We start from the raw sequence: 20,291 nt of genomic DNA, 5'->3' as shown, positions 1-20,291 counted from the left end.
GCTGCACACCGAAGGGCTGTTGGTTGTTGTGTTTGATGAACACTGGGAGACCTCAAGAGCACTAGTCCGGAAAGTGACAGTGTCAGCATCGTCTGATGTTTGTGAATGTTGTGAACCACGCAATGGCTGGGCTACTGCTGCTGCTGAGGCGGGTCTGGTGGTGAGTCTGGTGAACCCAAGGGAGGCAGTGTTGCTGGTGGTACCCTGTCCTGCCGCGTTTGCCCACAGAGTGGGATGTTTGGATAGAATGTGGCGGCTCATGCTGGTGGTGGAGAGGTTGTTAATACTTTTCCCCCTGCTCAGGCGGGTCTTGCACACCTTGCAAATCGCCATGGTAACATCCTCAGTGCAGTCTTCAAAGAAAGCCCAGACTTTAACTGGCTGAGGACTCGGACCTCGTGCGTGATGTGCTGGTGCTGCTTAACCCACTGCTGGACGCTTGAGAGGTCATCCAAGTAATTATCTGGTCCTGTTCTTTTGGATCTGTGAGGGTTGTTGTCCTGGACAACATGGGCAGTATTGAGTGGGTTTTCTTGGGTGCTCCCCTGTGGCCTGTACGTGAACCGTCAGGGGAAACACCTCTTCCCTTGCCCCTCCCTCTTTCACCGGATTTCTTCCTCATTTCACTTATCCTTAAAGTACACGCTGACTGGCAGCAGTACAGTGGCAGTACAGAAATGCTATACAGTGGTGGGTGAGCGGTGTACCACTATTGTCAGCAGTGACACAGAGCACAATGCTATACAGTGGCGGGTGAGCGGTGTACTACTGTTCCCAGCAGACACAGAGTGGAAGTAAACACAATGCTATATAGTGTGGCTGAGCCGTGTACACAGAGTGGCATTAAACACAATGCTATATAGTCTGCTATATAGTCACCCCGAACAGGGTGATGTTCTGCAGAACCCGAACAGTGGCAAACACTGTTCGCCCAACACTACTGGGAGGGAACGCAGATTTTAGTACCTAAACACACGATACAACATGTTTTCCGGGGTCGGACTCTGAGGCACATACAGATGGTCCCGATCATCATCCTCATCATACAACTCTTCTCCTGAGTCTGACCCACCCACCACCTCTGCCACCCCAACATCCCCAGACACAGACCCCTCATCGTCCTCAACATTAACTTGGGATGCTGGCCTGAGCCAGACCTCCTCCTCCACATCAGGCCCCATCATCTCCTCAATGGCAGCCCTCATTAATCGCTCTGGCGACGGACTGATGGACACAACGTTCTCCTCCGGGGAGGGCTGCTGCTGACCACTGGCTGCTGGGGTGGATGTTATAGCTTGCGTGGGGCGTTGGCTGTTGCTGTTGTTGGGAGTGCTGCTCACAGCGGAGGTCTCTGGGGAACTCATGTTGAGCTCATATAGTGGTTGACGGTGAGTGGAGTATTACTGATCCCAGCAATATACACACTGACTGGCAGAGTACGCAATGCTATATAGTGTGGCTGAGCGGTGTACACAGAGTGGCAGTAAACACAATGCTATATAGTCTGGCTGAGCGAGCGGTGTACTACTGTTCCCAGCAGAATCAGAGTGGCAGTAAACAATGGTATATAGTCTGGCTGAGCGGTGTACACAGAGTGTCAGTAAACAATGGTATATAGTCTGGCTGAGCGAGCGGTGTACTACTGTTCCCAGCAGAATCAGAGTGGCAGTAAACAATGGTATATAGTCTGGCTGAGCGGTGTACACAGAGTGTCAGTAAACAATGGTATATAGTCTGGCTGAGCGAGCGGTGTACTACTGTTCCCAGCAGAATCAGAGTGGCAGTAAACAATGGTATATAGTCTGGCTGAGCGGTGTACACAGAGTGTCAGTAAACAATGGTATATAGTCTGGCTGAGCGGTGTACACACAATGCTATATAGTCTGCTATATAGTGTCAGTAAACAATGGTATATAGTCTGGCTGAGCGAGCGGTGTACTACTGTTCCCAGCAGAATCAGAGTGGCAGTAAACAATGGTATATAGTCTGGCTGAGCGGTGTACACAGAGTGTCAGTAAACAATGGTATATAGTCTGGCTGAGCGAGCGGTGTACTACTGTTCCCAGCAGAATCAGAGTGGCAGTAAACAATGGTATATAGTCTGGCTGAGCGGTGTACACAGAGTGTCAGTAAACAATGGTATATAGTCTGGCTGAGCGAGCGGTGTACTACTGTTCCCAGCAGAATCAGAGTGGCAGTAAACAATGGTATATAGTCTGGCTGAGCGGTGTACACAGAGTGTCAGTAAACAATGGTATATAGTCTGGCTGAGCGGTGTACACACAATGCTATATAGTCTGCTATATAGTGTCAGTAAACAATGGTATATAGTCTGGCTGAGCGAGCGGTGTACTACTGTTCCCAGCAGAATCAGAGTGGCAGTAAACAATGGTATATAGTCTGGCTGAGCGGTGTACACAGAGTTTCAGTAAACAATGGTATATAGTCTGGCTGAGCGGTGTACACAGAGTGTCAGTAAACAATGGTATATAGTCTGGCTGAGCGGTGTACACAGAGTGGCAGTAAACACAATGCTATATAGTCTGGCTGAGCGAGCGGTGTACTACTGTTCCCAGCAGAATCAGAGTGGCAGTAAACAATGGTATATAGTCTGGCTGAGCGGTGTACACACAATGCTATATAGTCTGCTATATAGTGTCAGTAAACAATGGTATATAGTCTGGCTGAGCGAGCGGTGTACTACTGTTCCCAGCAGAATCAGAGTGGCAGTAAACAATGGTATATAGTCTGGCTGAGCGGTGTACACAGAGTGTCAGTAAACAATGGTATATAGTCTGGCTGAGCGAGCGGTGTACTACTGTTCCCAGCAGAATCAGAGTGGCAGTAAACAATGGTATATAGTCTGGCTGAGCGGTGTACACAGAGTGTCAGTAAACAATGGTATATAGTCTGGCTGAGCGAGCGGTGTACTACTGTTCCCAGCAGAATCAGAGTGGCAGTAAACAATGGTATATAGTCTGGCTGAGCGGTGTACACAGAGTGTCAGTAAACAATGGTATATAGTCTGGCTGAGCGGTGTACACACAATGCTATATAGTCTGCTATATAGTGTCAGTAAACAATGGTATATAGTCTGGCTGAGCGAGCGGTGTACTACTGTTCCCAGCAGAATCAGAGTGGCAGTAAACAATGGTATATAGTCTGGCTGAGCGGTGTACACAGAGTTTCAGTAAACAATGGTATATAGTCTGGCTGAGCGGTGTACACAGAGTGTCAGTAAACAATGGTATATAGTCTGGCTGAGCGGTGTACACAGAGTGGCAGTAAACACAATGCTATATAGTCTGGCTGAGCGAGCGGTGTACTACTGTTCCCAGCAGAATCAGAGTGGCAGTAAACAATGGTATATAGTCTGGCTGAGCGGTGTACACAGAGTGTCAGTAAACAATGGTATATAGTCTGGCTGAGCGGTGTACACAGAGTGTCAGTAAACAATGGTATATAGTCTGGCTGAGCGGTGTACACAGAGTGGCAGTAAACACAATGCTATATACTCTGGCTGAGCGAGCGGTGTACTACTGTTCCCAGCAGACACAGAACAGTGAACAGAATGCTATATAGTGTGGCTGAGCGAGCGGTGTACCACTATTCCCAGCAGACACAGAACAGTGAACAGAATGCTATATAGTGTGGCTGAGCGGGCGGTGTACCACTATTCCCAGCAGACACAGAACAGTGAACAGAATGCTATATAGTGTGGATGAGCGAGCGGTGTACCACTATTCCCAGCAGACACAGAACAGTAAACAGAATGCTATATAGTGTGGCTGAGCGAGCGGTGTACCACTATTCCCAGCAGACACAGAACAGTGAACAGAATGCTATATAGTGTGGCTGAGCGAGCGGTGTACCACTATTCCCAGCAGACACAGAACAGTGCACAGAATGCTATATAGTGTGGCTGAGCGAGCGGTGTACCACTATTCCCAGCAGACACAGAACAGTAAACAGAATGCTATATAGTGTGGCTGAGCGAGCGGTGTACCACTATTCCCAGCAGACACAGAACAGTAAACAGAATGCTATATAGTGTGGCTGAGCGAGCGGTGTACCACTATTCCAAGCAGACACAGAACAGTGAACAGAATGCTATATAGTGTGGCTGAGCGAGCGGTGTACCACTATTCCCAGCAGACACAGAGTGGCAGTAAACAGAATGCTATATAGTGTGGCTGAGCGAGGTACACAGAGTGGCAGTAAACAGAATGCTATATAGTGTGGCTGAGCAAGCGGTGTACTACTATTCCCAGCAGACACAGAGTGGCAGTAAACAGAATGCTATATAGTGTGGCTGAGCGAGGTACACAGAGTGGCAGTAAACAGAATGCTATATAGTGTGGCTGAGCAAGCGGTGTACTACTGTTCCCAGCAGTGACACAATGACAGGGGGGACCCTGGCTAGCGTGGCTGGAGCGCGAACTACCCTGCCTGCCTACCCAAAGCTAAACCCACAGACAAATGGCGGAGATATGACGTGGTTCGGGTATTTATTTACCCGAACCACGTGACCGTTCGGCCAATCAGAGCGCGTTCGGGTCCGAACCACGTGACCCGTTCGGCCAATCACAGCGCTAGCCGAACGTTCGGGGAACGTTCGGCCATGCGCTCTTAGTTCGGCCATATGGCCGAACGGTTTGGCCGAGCACCGTCAGGTGTTCGGCCGAACTCGAACATCACCCGAACAGGGTGATGTTCTGCAGAACCCGAACAGTGGCGAACACTGTTCGCCCAACACTACTTACTGCCAGCTTAAACACCTGTTACAGTGGTCATGTAGAGAAGATTACAGTCCTCCTAATGTTCATGTCTTACCTGCTATTCATTGAAGTTAGACCATTATTTTCAGTGATTCATTACGGCAGAGCTCAAAGCAAAAAAAGTTTAAGGTGTTCTAATAAAGCCTGTTTCCTTTGACGAGAATCCATAATGATGTCACAGTGAAGTGAAACTTGGTTAAAGAAATCATAACTGACATCTCAGCCTAGTGACATGGGAGAGATTGATCTGAAATCATAAATGGCCAACAAATGTGATACAAGAACAGAATAATAAGCAGGATGTGTTTCAGCAGATGTTGTTGAGTTTCTGCAGATATTATTTCAGATTGTCAGTGATTTTCTCATATAAAGATGATGCCCGTATCTGCTTGTCAGTCCACTACCTGCAGACTAATGTACAATCCTGATTTTAAAAACTATATGACACTTTGTAAAATGTAAACAATATAAAATCTGATTTGCAAATCATTCAACTGTATGTTTAATTGAACATAGTACAAAGACAACAAATGAAATGTTCAAGCTGAAATGTTTTATATCTGTATGCACGATATATATATACGGTACTCATTTTGAATCTGATGCCAGTAACATGATTTAAAAAAAGAATATTGGGACAGGGGAAACACAGACACTGTGAATTGCTAAAAACTTTAGCTAAACGCTCAACCAAACAGGTTAATTAGCAACAGTAACATGATTGGGTTTAAAAAAAAGAGCATCCCAGAGAGGCTGAGGAGTACACATTTCTGTGAAAAAAACCCTATGCTCTGTGGACAAATAAGGCAACAGTTAAAGAACAATGATCATCAAAGCAAAATTGTAGTATTTGCTGTTTTAATCTTTTAAAGTGCATAATATTGTTATAAGGTTCAGAGAATCTTGCAATTTCTGCATACAAAGGACAAAACTGACAAAAAATGTTGATTGTCATTTGATTTCCTGCCCTCAGGGAGCACTTCATTACAGTATAAACAGACCCAGTTCTTTATAGGAAGAAACCATATATAAACATGATCCAGAAACATGCAAGAAAATTAAAGAAGTGACAGGTGGTTTGGGCACCAGGGATAGCCATTAGTAGAATATCAGTTGAAACTACAAATATTTTACTATTGATCAGTGACTAGCTCCAATAGTAGAATATGGTCATTTCTACAGATATTTTACCATTGCCTAACCTGTTCTCACACTAACCCACCCTCTACCAATGCTCCTATTCTATCCTAACATTTCTCAACACTGACCTATCACCTTGCCGAAATCCTTGCCGATATCAGCACCTACTTTGCCACAAAAGACTACCTTGCCCAATACTTTTTGTCGCTTACTACTGATATTTATCAGGCGCTGCTGTGCCCAAATTACTCTTGGGGCTCCGCTATAGCTGCAATTAACATTGTGGTCTATGCGGCACCCACTTTACCAATTCGACCAAAGTGACACCAGTGCCCAAATGACCTGTTTTGAAAGACTGAAACAAAACAGCAAAGTGTCCTGTGGTCTGACAAACCAAAATGTAATATTATTTTTGGGAATCATGGACACCATGTCATCTGGGCTAAACAGGAGAAGAGTTATTGGTTCAAAAGCCAGCATTCATAATGGTATTGAAACTGTATTAATGCATATTGCATGGGTAGCTTACATCTGGAAAGGCAGGATTAATGCTAAATGATACATTCAGATGATGTCTTTTTCAGTGTAGGCCTTGCTTATTTTAGTAGGACAGTGTCAAATTGGATTTGCACATTTCACAGTATGGCTCTGTAGTAAAAAAAAAAAAAAGTCTTGAGCTAAAATGTTCTGTCTGTAGTCCCAATCTACCACCTAATAAAAACATTTAGCACATTGTGAAATGAAAGCCAGAGACTCTGAATTGTAGAACTGTCTGTAGAGTCTGTATCAAGCAAGAATGGGGTAACTTTTTTAAAAGTGTTGACTCCTCAGTTCCCAAACATGTACAAAGTGATGCAGATTGTTGTACAGAGAAGAGATGATGCAACATAGTGGTAAATATTCAATTCCCAACTCTTTCAAATGTTTTTCTGGCAGGAATCTGAAGTGAAAATAAACTTATGATATAATGATTTGTATGTGTAGTACAGCTAAGAAATAGAAGATTAGTAGCACAGATATGAGTCTAATATTGTTTCCAGTACAGGAAGAGTTACGAAATTTCAGTTGTTATCTATGCAAAAGAGCTTATCTGAGCTCCACGACTTTTAAAGTCGCAGAGAGCTCTGTCTTCTGAAGCTTATTAGCTCAAGTGTCTGTCACTGTGTTTTGTTTTTCTGCAGTGTAAAGTTCAAATGTTCGCTAGCCTGCTCTGTGAAATCATTTAGTATGCTGAGTGTAGTGTGCAAATCGCAAATATTATAGAATGATGCAATGTTATAAAAAAAAACTATATATCTGAAAATAAAAATATGAGACTGTTTTCTTTGCTACTAATGTTCTATTAATTATCCGTACTACACATACAATTCATTATATCATAATTTTTTTTTCCGCTTCAGTGTCAAAATAGGCAGGCATGAAGTGTATATAGCATTTATATGGTTTAAAAAAAATATTTTAATTTTGCTTGTATTTCCATCTTACACAGTATCATCACTTATTTAGAAATAGGGTTGTATCATGTGTATGGTTTTGAATCAGTTCATTTGGGCAAACTGCATGACTGATGATTTCGACACCACTATAGGTAGAGTGACCATATGTCCCGCTTTACCTGGGACGCGTCCCACCTTCGGGGTCTGCTGACCCAGGCTGCATGAGGTCCCGGGAAATGTCCCGATTTTAGCTGAGGGACGTCCCGGCCTCGGGACTCTGGCCACCATACTGAATGAACTGGCCTCAGCGTCAGATAGACGCTGCGCCAGTTCATAGCCTGCAGCCCCATTCCAGCCTGCATAGTCTCCGGCAGGCAGAGCAGGGCTACGGAAAGATGGCTGCCGAAGCCCTGTATTGGAGACTATTTGTGTCTCCAGTACAGGGCTTCGGGCGCCATCTTGCCATAGCCCTGCTATTACATTCCAGCACGGGAGACTGCAGGAGGAGCAGGATTGTCCGGGGAGCTGCGCGCCAGAGGCCTGAGACTTCTGTCAGGTGAGTAAATTCTTTTTTTTCCAGGTGAAATGTTGCCCACAATGCATTTATTTTGTGCTAAACTGTTGCCTCCATTGCGTTTATTTTGTGCTGAACTGTTTCCCCATTTGCGTTTATTTTGTACTGACATGTTGCACACATTGCTTTTATTTTGTACTGACATGTTGCCCACATTGCTTTTATTTTGTACTGACATGTTGCCCACATTGCTTTTATTTCGTACTGACATGTTGCCCACATTGCGTTTATTTTGTGCTGACATGTTGCCCACATTGCATTTATTTTGTGCTGAACTGTTGCCCCCATTGTGTTTATTTTGCGCTGAACTGTTGCCCCCAGTGTGTTTATTTTGTGCTGAACTGTTGCCCCCATTGCGTTTATTTTGTACTGACATGTTGCCCGCATTGTGTTTATTTTGTACTGACATGTTGCCCACATTGCATTTATTTTGTGCTGAACTGTTGCCCCCATTGTGTTTATTTTGTGCTGAACTGTTGCCCCCATTGTGTTTATTTTGCACTGACATGTTGCCCACATTGCGTTTATTTTGTACTGACATGTTGCCCACATTGCGTTTATTTTGTGCTGAACAGTTACCCCCATTGCGTTTATTTTGTACTGACATGTTGCCCACATTGCGTTTATTTTGTACTGACATGTTACCCACATTGCGTTTATTTTCTGGTGTCTGGGGTAACTGTTGCTGCATTTATTATTTAATGGTCATAGTTGGCTGTTTGCTGCTTTGGGGTTACGGTATACTATTAAATAGCATCACACAGTTTCTGCACACCCATGATGCGAAACCTTGTTTGACCACATCATGGCATAAACACTGCTTTCTTATGCCTCGCTGTTACATCGTTATGTTAGCCCCGCCCATAAAATGGCATGGCCACGCCCATTTTTCGTGAGGTGCGCAGCCCCCGTTTTTTGGTCCCTACCCCCCCCCCCCGTCCCAGGTTGAACCGACAAAAATCTGGTAACTCTACTATAGGCCACTGCAGAAATTGCCGCTATGGTGGCACTAGAGTTCTTCTGTAGTAACGCTGAAATCCAGCTACTACGTAGCTACTATTTAGCGGGACTCCGGTTAGCTGCGGGAGCGACAATGATTTGAGCCAGAGAACATTGCCTAATGATAGTAGCCGGCACCGGAGTTAGGATAATGATGATAATTAGTGATGGTAACTATGGGGGGAAGGTTCCTGTTAGTGTTAGTGCGCCCATTCTGACATGTGGCCCGTTTAAATGTACACGTATGGTTTTTATATTTAGCACAGGAAGGACTTTGTAGCTACAACATTGTTATATGTACTGGTGAAAAAAAAAGCTCAGCACTCCAAATGTGGAGAGTTGAACACAAGAGCCTGATTTAATAAATCAGAACTCCGGATTCAGAAAGTACTGGATCAACACATCAGCTAGGCCAGCAGCATTACAGAAAAAATGATCACCTTCCATATTCCTATCACTTCAAGTTTCCATTAAAATGTGTTTCTGGCCACATGGAAAGAGTAAGGGCCCGTTCTCACTTGGAATCCCAAAATGCTAGCGATTAGCGCTAGCATTTTGCACGGGTGATTTTATGGCAATTAACACAGTAAAATCACTGTACAGTCATGCGATTTTTGAGTGATCGCAATTAGCACTTTTTAGCATTCTGATCACAATCGCTCTAGAAATGTAGCGTGTTTTGTGATTGCCGCCAATCGGCATCGATTGGCGGCAATCGCGGAAGTGAGATTGCTGTCATACAGTTATTATTGCAATAGCACTTTAACATGCGCTAGTGATTGCTGGCAATTCGGCGATTAGCGTTAATCGCTCCGGTGAGAATGGGCCCAAACTCTACAGCTCAATGTAATGACTCGCATAAAAACAGTGGTGATGCGCAGGTCCAGATTTCTGGAAAGGCCACAAAGGCCTGGGTCTTGCGCAGCTGCTGACAAAGGGCGTGGATAGACATGGAAGATGGCTTGCTGCGTATGGCAGATGGGGCTGCAAAAGAGGAGCACCACATGAAAGAGCTGAGCTGCTACCAACTGAAGATTTACTAGATAGCAGCGGACTGCTATACATGGTTGATAATGATGGAAGAAGGGGCTGCACCTGCAAAGGAAACCACAAAAAAAGTTGACCAAGGGGTGGAAAAAGTCTAAATCTGGCCTTTTTAATGTGCTTGCTATTGTATTATGAATGAGACTGAGTCAGAGTATATTTTCCAGCGCTAGTGTAGCACTGGGACCTGGAAATACCAAAGCAAACCAGTAGCATAGTGGGCTTTTCAGAACCATATAAACAAATAAAATAATCTTGTTCTATGACGGGAACAAAAGTCCACTCTGTTTATCTGGTTTCCTGCATTCTTTAAACGTTGCTGAAGATATTCCAAAAGAAGATTTTAGGAGATACCTTTATTCACATAACAGCTTGATTTATACTCAAACATAAATAAGAAAAAAATAATGATTTTTTTATACATAGAATATGTTTATATGACTTTAAATAGGTTTCATCAACATTATATACAAACATTTCACAGAAATACATACGTTTTAATGATATTTCTATTACAGCCTGCAGCCTGACAACGTTACAGTGTTATTCTTACACCTTGATAAATCACTATATAATATACACAGAGTAAGATGCAGCTGGCTATAAATCACCTAGGTTTTTGTCGTTGTGCTTTTATGATGTGTCCGCAATCATTTTGAGAGAAGATTCACTTGTTTAAAATGTATCCTGCAGCAAATCAAATTTGACACCCTTGCTTAGAACTATTTGGCAAGCTTACCTTATTTTACATATAACCACGGACTCTCACTTAACATAGTAATAAAGTCAAAATATGAAGATTAACATAGAAAAGAGTGTCTCTTTCAGTGAATAATTTATGCGTAAAGGAAGGCTTTTGTGGTTTACCCATTTTTGACCATTTCGTGATAGGGAGTACCACAAAATGTCCTCCTAACGTCTGAGCCTTCCTTTTTCCAGGTTACAGTACAGGTGGCAAGTCTAGAACTTCCTGTTAGTGTTCCTGGAATGTATGCTCAGAACAAAACAACAGCTCAGTAATTTCCCTTCCAGGTCATTCTTTCTGTAATTCAGCAAGTGTCTGCATGTTTCCATAACTCACCCAATAGGCAGGCCTGGTTAGAATCTGAGTTCCCCTTTTTACTTTTGTGCAAAACCGAATTTTGTGCAAAACTTTCTGACTTTCCTACCTTTTTATTTTCCTAAAAGAAATAGCTTTGTTTACAATTGCTAATTAGTGGTTTTAAAAACCTACTTATTCTTGAAGTGCCCATTTAAATCAATCTCCACTTATGTACATCATTTAGAATGTAATCACAGAAGGGACTATTTAAGTACAGACATGCTCTCTGTGTGTCTAGGCCCTTCTCCTTGGAGACAAAGAACTTGATAGTTTTTATTTCGCATTAGAGACTTTAACATTACACAACAAAATGACTCAAAGCTTGTATTATTCATCTTTAAAAAAAAGAAAAGAAAAGAAAACAGGCATCTTATATTTAGCTTTTGGAGCTGTTATTTTATAACCCCTTGATTTTTTGTACACAATCTGCACAGAGCAACAGGGCAGTGAGAGCTAAGTGTAGATCTACAACCAATGTCTACTCACATGTCTGGACCATTATAGTCTATGTAAACAAACCTACTTGTAGATATTTCAAGAAGAAGAGTAAAGAACAGGGATTAACCTCTGTGCATTCCACTTGTACTCACTAAGCAATACAGCTTCAACCGTAATCCCTCAGGATAATGTTATACGTATTTCTATAGTTTTATGTGGCACAGTGGCTAAGGGGTTAGAACTCCCATTTTAAATCCCAGGTTTACATTCTGGCTGCCCTAGTTTCATTTTATACAAAAAAAAAATGTAATGACAGATTGTCATCCCCCAAATATTATGCTAAGATTTTGTAAGGTAATTAGATTGTGAGATCCACTTAGAGACCAATTAATGATTCCCCTGAGTTTTCTCTTAGGATATAACCTTTCATCTTACCTACAAAATACATTTGAAGTACCTAACAGCTGAAAAAGTACTAAAAAGTAAGCAAAAAGTAAAATGTGGGTAAAATGTGGGCTTGGGTAAATTGTGTTTTATTGATAAGATGGGAAAACATGTGGGAAAAGTTCATTGAACAGGGGCGCATATGTCTAATCCTGAAAAGGGTAAGATATGCTGCAATGGAATGTGCATATCATTATTATTATTGATGTATAAAGCACCAACATATTCTGTGACGCTGTACATGGTGATATTTATAACTATGTTTTGCATACTATGGGATCGATTTACAAAACGGTGCTAACTTTAGCACTGGCCCTTAGCATGGCTAAACTCACTCCAAATCTGGTGAAAAATGAAATTGAGTGCTAAAACAAGAGTACGCGCGCTAATGCAGTACTTCGCGTGAAGACGTGATGACGCCTCAGATTGCGCGTAGTGAAAATAATTGCACGCGATGTGAACTTAGGAAATAAGACGATACTGGCGCTCAGCGTCAATTTAGCGCACTCAAACTATTATGCGCTAATTTAAGTCTGCCGAGTACATTACCACAATCTATCTATCTAGTGCGCAAAGTACCATATTTAGCGCGCAAATCACGCATCGCGCACAGCTAATCTCTGTGCGCGGCACGCTACTATAACACATCCTGCGCGCGTTATACTTTGCGCACGCTGCATTGGTCAAAACTAGTTAGCACTTTACTTTGCGCGCAAATGTCTAGCGCGTGATGGCTGAGTTAGCCCCTTTTTGTAAATCGAGCCCTATGTCAGTCATGATAAATGTGTACTCATATGATTATTGTGTTTCTCTGCCAGATTGAACTTCTAACTTTTCTAAGTTCTAACATTTCCAAGGCTTTATTTGAATACAAGAATTTAATTTGTAGTGTCATGTAATTTTGTGTATGTATAGAGATGCTCTCACTGTTCACCAAGCAGACATCTGCATTTTTTCCTGAGAAAGCTGTCTGTGACTGGCAAAAAAGTGTTATAAATAAAGTTTGTCCATTCTGCTTATAGAATGTGTAGCTATCAAAATACAGCTTTATTCTTTAACCACCTTAGCGGTATGGATGAGCTCAGCTCGTCCATTACCGCCAGAGGGTGCCGCTCAGGCCCTGCCGGGGCGATTTTGATACAATAAAAAGCAGCACACGCAGCCGGCACTTTGCCAGCCGCGTGTGCTACCTGATTGCCGCCGCAGCACGGCGATCCGCCGCATGCGGCGAAAGAGGGTCCCCCCAGACGCCCGAGCCCTGCGCAGCCGGAACAAATAGTTCCGGCCAGCGCTAAGGGCTGGATCGGAGGCGGCTGACGTCAGGACGTCGGCTGACGTCCATGACGTCATTCCGCTCGTCGCCATGGCAACGAGGAAAGCCAAACAAGGAAGGCTGCTCATTGCAGCCTTCCTTGTTAATTCTGATCGCCGGAGGCGATCGGAATTACGCTCCAGGAGCGCCCTCTAGTGGGCTTTCATGCTCAGAGGAGATGATCCAATGCATTCACCAATGCATCACAGGGGATTGGACTAAAACATCTAGTGTGTGTATGAATTCTAAGTCTAGTGGGTTAAAGTCTCTGGTTGCCAAGTAATTAACCAGGTAATTGTTTAAAGTGAACTTAAAGGGAAAAAAGTGCCCCTAGAGTGTATTTGCCTTGGGAGGGGAGACCTCTGGTTACTGCAGAGGCTTCCCTTGTCCTCCTCAGCTGAGGCGATTCAGCGCTGGGACCCCCGAAAGTCCCCTTGTAGGCATTTGTCGCTACTGCGCGTAGGCACACTGGTGGCTTTCCACTCGGGCTCCGATGGAATTAGCTGAGCCCGATCACCTGAAAGCCACTAGTGCATCTGCGCAGGCAGGCCAAAATTATTGTTATTCTTTTTCCTGGGGTGCCAGTGCTGGATCAAGCTGGTGGAGGAGGGCGGGGGAAGCCTCTTTAGGATGCAGAGGATTCCCCCGCCAGCGGTAAGTGTCTGTTTTCTTTTTTTCAGATTTTCTTTAACATCTGGTGGATTTGATTGGCTGAATAGCTTTCCTGGGTCAATGAAAATGTGTGTGTTAGAAGAACACTTTGCGTATCACTAAGCGTTGTCAGCTTCCAAGCAGAGACTACTCTAATAAATAGGCAAAGCCCTGTTCTGCTCATCAAACTTTAACATTCAAACCAGCAAACGCAAAATTGTACGCAATAAAAAATATCACTTCATACATTTTTATTGCTAAATGTGAAGAATAAATAAAGACGTGATAAATCAAAACCATTGTAAGTTACTTTGTATTAAATTCACAAACATTTTGCAAGTATTTATTTTATACTTGACAAAAAAAAAAGTGATCTGGTGATGTGGGAGCGGAGATGAATTAGGATCTATAAGATAAAACAGAGCAGAAGCTGAGGTATTAAATACGTTTCTCGCTTTACTTTACAAGGGAACAGCTAATGTCTGATAAAAGGAGGTTGGTTGTTAACCTCCTTAGCGGTAACCCCGTGCTGGACACGGGGTAAGCCGCTGCGGAGAATTCCTCAGGCCCTGCTGGGCCGATTTGCATAATTTTTTTATCAAACACGCAGCTAGCACTTTGCTAGCTGCGTGTATGTTGCGATCGCCGCCGCCGATGCGCCGCTACCCGCCGCGATACAGGGCTCCCCCCCCCCCGCATACCCCTTGCGCAGCCTGGCCAATCGCCGACAGGCTGCGCTATGGGGTGGATCGGGACGCCCTGTGACGTCACTATGTCGACGTCGTCGATGACGTCACTCCGTTCATCGCCATGGCAACGGGGGAAACCCTCAAGGAAATCCCGTTCAGAATGGGATTTCCTTATGGGCAAGCGGCGCCGGCAGCGATCTGAGGCTATGGGGGGACGCCGCAGGGAGGGGGAAGCATGTAGCTAGCGCTAGGCTAGCTACATGCTAAAAAAAAGTGACAAAAGCCCTCCCGCAGCCGCACAGATCATACCGCCAGGGAGGTTAAAGGAGTTAAGCTCGGTTATTGATAAACCAATTTATTTTATTTTCCAGAACACTGCTTTAAGTAGACCAATTACACAAAACTGGCATAAGGCTGATCATGAAATGTTATCTAAAATGGCAGACAGTAGCAATCTAGAGAGCACAGGGCAGTATTTTTGACTTTTGTTGTTATTTGAATGTATACCGTACTAAAGGAAATTATGCAGGGGCATCAAACCTCAGGTGCCTAGTATGATCAGTTTCAATGAGAAGAAGAATTCAATTTGGACACTGGGGAAGATGTTGATGTGATATATGATAGGATTTTGCATACCAATTCTCCCAACAGAGTTTGTTAAATGGCAAATGAAAATTGGTAGTAATAAATAAAACATATTTCAAATGGATCAAAATTAACGGCAGCACGCTATGAAAGAATATACTGTGCTCAGTACTTTTCTTTTAGTTTTTTTTCTTTTTCTTTTTTTTTCAAACTCAGCACACCATCCCCGACTAGAGAGTATTCAACTAAAGGCATAACAGCAGGATTTCTCCCTTGCCGCACCCCTGAGTTGACTTGTGTGATCATCATAGTACGAAAGAAAAATAAATAGGTTTTCAATGTTCACTTTTATTCAATAATCTTTAAAAAAAAACAAAAAAAAAAAAAAACATCCATAACCCTATTGAGATTTCCCATTAAGGAGAGGGTCAACAGAAAAACAACAAGCAAATGGAAGTGAAGACAAAGGAGCACAAAAGAAAAATACCAACGTAGCATGTGGGGAGAAAAGTAAAAAACAGTGGCGTAGCAATAGGGGGTGCAGAGGTAGCGACTGCATCGGGGCCCTTGGGCTAGAGGGACCCTGAGGGGCCCACCCCTCAAACACAGTATTAGCTGTTTATTGGTCCTGTGCTGATAATATTCCCTTCTATAGTTGATTTGAATAGTAGTGATCATTAACACACAGTTTTCTATCCCCTTCTTGTACCTCTGACACTGTCGTTGTACTTGATTGGTTTGGGTGTGTTGTATCAATTGTTATCTATACTATAGCATGCTTGGGGGGGACAATGCTAAACTTGCACTGGGGCCCACGGCTTTTTAGCTATGCCACTGGTAAAAAAAAAATCTACTTTTCTTTTAGTTTAATTGTAATTTGGGAAGTGTATGAAATAGAATTCAATATAGCCATTTTTTACTGATGAAAACTTTTTACATTTCAGCACAATTATATCCATGGGTGTAGCTATAAATCATGGGGCGCAATAGCAAAATCGTGATTGGAGTCCCACCCCACAGGTAGCCAGCCTCCCCCTCCCCCTCCATTGTAAAGGTAGCCAGATAACCCCCTACAAGAAGTGGTTGGCAGATTAGCCTCCCCCCTTCCCCAAAGTATACTTGGTCAGATTAGCCTCCCTAAAGTATACAGTAGGTAACCAAATTAGCCCTTCTAAGATATAGGTAGCCGGATTAGCCCCTCTAAAGTTTAGGTAGTCAGATTAGCCTCCCAAACTATTGGTAGCCAGATTACTATCCCCCACCCCCCACAGTATAGGCAGTCAGATTAGCATCTCCCCTAAAGTATAGGTAGCCAGAGTAGCCCCCCCATACTTCCCCAAAGTATAGGTAGCCTTATTTGCCCCCCCCCCCCCCAGGTATAGGTAGTCAGGTTAGCCCTCCAAAGTATAGGTAGCCAGGTTAGCCCACCCTAAAGTGTAAGAATCCAGATGATCTGCACACTCTTAATGAACCAAGTTCAATTTTTTAATTCAAGTAAAGTGACACATGCCATACCATATACCAACGATTTGTTTTGGGGCCCCGTGGGGTCCCCTTTGTCAAGGTAACAAACACAGAATGTCACCACTGGGCCCCGAAATGAATCGTTGGTATATGGAGTGACATGTGTCACCTTACTTAAATTAAAAAATTGAACTTGGTTCATTAAGAGTGTGCGGATCATCTGGATTCTTTTGCATGGCACTTCAATCCAGCACCTCGACGGTGGTGTGCAATTCTATGCAGACTTGTGGATTCACCCTAAAGTATAGGTAGCAAGATTCAGGGGTCTAGTCCTGGGAAAGAGGTGAGTGGACGCAGCCCAACCCCGGCCCCTCCCCCACCTTGTGGCGTGCCAAAAAATGGGTGTGGTCACGCCACAGAATGTGGGCATGGTCATGGGTGGGGCCAAATTAACATGACCTTAGCAGTGCTGTATAAGGTCTGCCGGAAAAGTTTGAGCTCTGACATAGTGTTTCCCCCCAAAATACATGTAATCTGACAGCATTTCACCAAAAGTACAGTATAAGTAGCCATGTGCATAGTTGTCCCCAGAATAGTTAGCCATGTGTATAGATGTCCCCAGAATAGGTAACCAGGACATTAGTTGTCCCCCCAGCAGGAGGGGTGGCAGCGCAGTGAATGGGGAGTGGTGGGCACAGCGGCGGAAAAAGGGGGGCGTCTCCCCCCTTCCCTTACCTGGGGCTCCCCCTTCCTTGCTCCCCCTTCCAGAACTAAGTTTTGTGGGCGGCTGGCAGCGGGTGGAGAACGACTTACCTCTTCCTTGTTCCGGCGCAAGAGGATGCTCTGCATGCCGCTAGTCTGGTCTGGTCTACCCAGAACTTCCTCCGGCACTTGGATCAAGGCAGAGGTAAGTCCCTGCCCGCCGCCAGTCGTGCACAAAACTTAGTTCTGGATGGGAGGGCGAGGAAGGGGGAGCACCAGGTGAGGGAAGGGGGGGAGACATCCCCCCATCCCCGCCGCTGTGCCCACTGCTCCCTATTCACTGTGCTGCCTCCCCTCCACATGCTAGGGTGGAAGACGTCCACTCTCTAAAAAAAGTAGGTGGACAATGGTAAGTATATTACTTACCTTCAGCACTCCGTTCACAATAATCTGCAATTCAGGGGGCCTGCCATGAGTCCCCAAGAGGCCCGCAGCGGACCCCCTCAATAGCGGCCAAGACCACAGGTTCCCCTTGGCTATGGGCACCATAGCAGCCTTATACCTACTCCAATGATTGTATCTTCTTAGACTTACAGAATGATCACAGTTATGTGGCATACAGTGGACAGGGTGCTATACCAGACTAATCCCATTACTCCTTGTACAGTGTATGAAATACAGTTGTGGAAAAGTGACAATTAGAAGAGATTGGGAATTCCTGTTAACAGTTTGGCAGCAGTATGGCTACAACAGCAAAGAAAATACTTGGATATACAAGAACGTTAACCAGTTAATCCACCACTACAGTATATCTACGTCAGCTGTGGCACCCTCCAAGCCACAGCCATGTAGATATACTGACCTGTTTGCAGCCCTGCTGTGCACGATCGGGTGCGCTTCAGAGGGCACCCCCCAGCACTGTCAGCTGCATTACTAATTGGCGAAAGGGAACATGTTCCCTTATAGCCAATTAGTCCACCCCCCTCCCATGAACGATCGCTGCAGTAGTCAACTGCAGCGATCCTTCATCTGTCCCCCTCCGTGCATAAATAGTTAAAAAAATCCACCAGCAAGCAGCCTCACTCACCTTACCTCGTTCCTGTGACTATCCTGAAGCCTGATCCTGTGATCCCCGCTCTGCATTCAGCCGCGTATTGCCGGTTACCGGGTCCTGGCTTGATGACGTCATCAATCCAGGACTGGATATTCGGCATAGGGATCAGATGGAATGAGGTAAGGTGAGTGAGGCTGCTTGCTGGAGGATTTTCTAAAACTATTTATGCACTGAGGGGGCTGCATGATGGGGGGGGGGGGGGTATCTGGCTATCGATCCTGGGGGTGGGGAGGGGGTATTTAAAAGGGGGGATGTTAGATCACTGGGGGACATCTGGCTAACTGGGAGGGGGTGTCTATTAGTCCGGCACATCTGGCTACCCTGGGGGGGGGGGATAATCTAATACCGGAGGCCCATTTGGCTATGATGGGGGGCTGGTGCTAATCCTGGGGGCATATCTGGCTAAAATGGGGGAATGCTGATCCCAGGGGCACATATGGCTATAATTAGGGGCACTATTCTTAGGGGCGCATCTGACGATCTATGCTGGGGGCGGCAAATGCAGGGGACACATCTGACTATACTGGGAGGGCTTATATTGGGGACATATCTGACAATCCTGGGGGGGGGGGGGGAGGGCGGGCTGATACTGGGGACACATTTGGCTATCTATTCTGGGGGACATAATACTAGTGGCATGGTTTTTATGACAGTAGCACTTTTTATTTTTAAGCTGAGACCGGTAAGAACTGAGAAATCATGCATTTTTAATATTTTTCCTCTTTTTTTTCCATTAAAATAAATAGAAAACAACTATTTTCTTAGTACAAAATACCCGCCAATGAAAGCCTAGTTTGTCTTGAAAAACATGGTATATAGATCATTTAAGTGTCATGAGTAGGGATAAAGTTATTGCTGATTAACTAGGGTCATGGCTAAAACGTCAAAACGGCTCTGCTACATAAGGGGGAAACAAGGTCTGGATGCAAAGTGGGTAAAAACATTTAGTATACGCATATTGTTGCCCTCTATAAATCACCTCTGAGGTGTTTTCTGGAACATAAGGTTGAGACTTGGGCCCCCACTAAAAAACGATAGAACAGTTAAAAGGGTTTCAAAAATCAGTATTCTTTTGGTGTACTCTCTAGAGCCTAGGTTCTCAACATGTGGTACGTGTACCCCAGGGGGTACTTCTCATGGTTTCAGGGGGTACTTGGGCTTGATATACTTAACCAAGAATAACAAATTAAGAGTTTTAGAAAATGATAAATCTTATTTAAACAGCACCAAATTGATGTTTTAGCTAATTAAAAGCAATAATAAATGCTTGGAAATTGTTTAGAACCAATTATCATGTATTACGATTAAATATATATTTGTCAAGGGGTACTTGTAATAATGTTTACTATGCTAGGGGGTACTTGGTGAGTACACGGTTTTAAAAGGGGTACATATCAATAAAATGTTGGGAAACACTGCTCTAGAGTACAGACTGCCCAGTAGTTCCCACCATCCAGCATGAGAAATTAGCTGCACAGAGCAGGAAGCACGCTTCTAATGTACATAGAGTAATTAAAAAAACACTGACACACCCATCAGGGATATTGTTGGCAAGTAACACTGTGGGAAGGCTGTTTTCTGACTCTGCTCATTAAATAATAATAAGAAAGCTGAAACGCGAATTGTCAAAATCCTTGTAATATAAATGTAGATCTGAACTGAAAGGATGTTTTTTCTTTTTGCTCTTGAACAAAACTGGATTAGTGGATTTTAGCTTTGAACTGAAAGGTATTGATGTCTATGGATAGTACTACTTTGATCCAGGAAGTAGATTTGTCTCATGGAGTCAGGAAGGCTTCTTCTCTCCCCCTTCGCACAA

At 44.1% G+C, this 20,291-nt stretch overlaps 1 long non-coding RNA gene across 1 annotated transcript in view; it reads right to left on the bottom strand.

Annotated features, from left to right (window-relative positions):
• LOC137570636 (uncharacterized) overlaps positions 1 to 20,291 on the bottom strand; it is an 80,349-nt gene that overhangs the window by 53,305 nt on the left and 6,753 nt on the right. The window contains exon 3 of the long non-coding RNA XR_011031124.1: positions 10,583 to 10,658. This is a non-coding gene — a long non-coding RNA (uncharacterized lncRNA). The remainder of the gene's footprint in view (positions 1 to 10,582; positions 10,659 to 20,291) is intronic.

The sequence above is a fragment of the Hyperolius riggenbachi genome, chromosome 4 (genome assembly GCF_040937935.1).
Source record: "Hyperolius riggenbachi isolate aHypRig1 chromosome 4, aHypRig1.pri, whole genome shotgun sequence".
NCBI classification, from domain to species: Eukaryota; Metazoa; Chordata; class Amphibia; order Anura; family Hyperoliidae; genus Hyperolius; species Hyperolius riggenbachi.
The sequence above is the reverse complement of the archived record's forward strand: the minus strand, read 5'-3'. Positions and strand labels throughout refer to the sequence as shown.